The following is a 2,721-nucleotide window of genomic DNA, read 5'->3' on the forward strand; positions in this document are numbered from 1 at the left end:
CCTGAATCCACTATTGGATCACACCAGACACTTTCTCCTTCTTTCTTCTGCAGCGGCATCTTCCTGAAGTCCTCCATTGAGTTTGACTGCAGTTTCCAACGCCACTTCACAGCGATGCACAAGGCTCCCCTGGTGCAGGTAACCTGGTGCCGAGGGTATGCAAGAGGAAGGGTGGCTCTCCAACCTTCCGTCCTCTTCTGGGTTTCTTCATGGTCCACTGGGAAGGGTCCTTTTTCTTTAAAATTTCAACTGCGACTTACCCATTGACTTGTATTGAGCCAGCAGGTTGTGCTCCTACTCTTCACACGGCCTACGTGGGGTTCCTGGTTACTTACCTCGGGTGGTTCCATTGGTCCCCGACACTTCTACGTCTTCTGGGTATAATCTTGAAGTCGTGGTTCGCATATAACTATTTGAGTATATTGTCTGGTCTCCCCCTGGTGACCAGTGTGTATTTTGTGTTACTTACCTGTTCCTATTGAAAACAATTGTGTGCATTGTGTATATTTCCGGTTAGAAGATATCAGTGTGTGTTAGTGAGTGTCTTATAATAAATACATATTTTTATAAATACACTGTGTGGTTCTTTTTCACTTAACCTACACCAATAAGATTATGCTCTGGTAAAACAAGCTGCTTTACACTCCTTCTGGTCTAAGCCTGAAGGGCTGCTCTCCACAGCTACTACTTAGAGAGCTTTCTAAGGTTGTCTAAGACCACTAAAATCACCATAAGGGTTGTCTGGATTCTTGCAGGGTGGCCACTTACATAAGTGTCCACCATATACCTTAAATGCTATTGGATTGTATGTATTATTCAATAAAAAAAGATGTTACAAGTGTACACCATATACCAAGCCAGCTTCTCACAGATTGGCAGTGCCTAGTGGGCCACTTTTGGTAAGCAGAACTGGGGCTACAGGATGAACCGAACGGCGGGTTAAGGCGCCTGATGCCGACGCTCATCAGACCCAGAAAAAGTGTTACTTGATGCAGACAACAGGACGGTGGCCATGGAAGTCGGAATACCCTAAGGAGTGTGTAACAACTAACCTGCCGAATCAACTAGCCCTGAAATTAGATGGTGCTGGAGCGTCGGGCCCATGCCCGGCCATCGCTGAGAGCTGCGGGGGCTAAGAGGTGATGAGTAGGAGGGCCGCTGTGGTGCGAACGGGAGACCGGGACAAGAGCAGATCTTGGTGGTAGAAGCAAATATTCAAATGAGAACTTTGAAGGCCGAAGTGGAGAAGGGTTCAATGTGAACAGCAGTTGAACATGGGACAGTCGGTCCTTAGAGATAGGCGAGCACCGTTCGGAAGGGACAGGTGATGGCCTCCATTGCCCTCCGTCGATCGAAATGAAGTTGGATTCAGATCCCCAATCCCGGAGTGGCAGGTATGGGTGCCCTCGCGGCGTCCAGTGTGGTAACGCAAAGGATCCCGGAGAAGCCGGTGGAAGCCCCGGGGAGAGTTCTGTTTTCTTTGTGAAGAGCAGGACACCCTAGAATGGGTTCGCCCCAAGAGAGAAGCCCAAGCCTTGGAAAGTTGTCGCAATTCCAGCAGCTTCTGGTGCGCTCTCGCTGGTCATTAAAAATCCGGGAGAGACGGTGTAAATCCCCCGCCAGGCTGTACCCATATCCGCAGCAGTTCTCTAAGGAGAACAGCCTCTGGCATGTTGGAACAATGTAGGTAAGGAAAGTCGGCAAGTCAGATCCGTAACTTCGGTATAAAGACTGGCTCTGAGGCCTGGGTCGGTCGGGCTGGGGCGCGAAGCAGGGCTGGGTGCGCACTGCGGCTGCATGAGGCCGGCCCTCCGGGGCACCAGCGACCCTGGATGCGAGCCGAGCCCTTCCTGTGCATCGCCCCAGCAGCAGTGATCACCTCACCCCATGGCCCCTCCCCAGGGGTGTGGGGCCGGTGTTCTGCCTCGGCTGCTGCCTAGCAGCTGTCTTAGAACTGGTGCGGACTAAGGGAATCTGGCTGTTTAATTAAAACAAAGCATCGCGAAGGCCATAGGTGGGTGTTGACGCAATGTAATTTCTGCCCATTGCTATGAATGTCAAAGTGAAGAAATTCAATGAAGCGTGGGTAAATGGCAGGAGTAACTATGACTCTCTTAACCTATTCTTAGTCATAGTGGCCTTTACCTCCTAGTGGTCCCGCTGGTAACTGCCGCTGTAGTGCTAGACTCTTCGTAGAGAAGTCTACAGAGACCGGCCAAATAAGGTTCTATAATGGAGGCAACTGTGATAGTGAGAAATAGCGAAGCAAACAAACACAATTCCAGATGGGGTAGTTCCTGGTGAATAAATGCCCCATTAAGATGGCGAAAGGAGGTACTGTCTTTTCCAGAAATTATTAACCTCCTTACTCATTTTGTCAACCTAGCACCCGCTTCAAACAATGCAACAAGCAACAACGATTCCGGTCACGATATAGCACCCAGTTCACCCTCCGCAGCAGACGAAGATACAACAGTAGACATTAGTAAAATAATCGAATTTGTGGCCTCCTCAGCCAAGAATTACACTAGTATATCCAATTTCGAAACTCTGCCTGATGTATGCAAGGTCATCAAAGAACTGAATACCAAGAAAAGTGATTACACAAAGAAGGTCACATATTGGAAATACCCAAATGACAAATATAAATGTGACCTGTGTGGAGACATATTGGGAACTTCCAAAAAACTAAGAAAGCATGTCTCCAACACACATAAAGGC

Source organism: Triturus cristatus, chromosome 2_1, assembly GCF_964204655.1.
Source record: "Triturus cristatus chromosome 2_1, aTriCri1.1, whole genome shotgun sequence".
In the NCBI taxonomy this organism is placed as follows: Eukaryota; Metazoa; Chordata; class Amphibia; order Caudata; family Salamandridae; genus Triturus; species Triturus cristatus.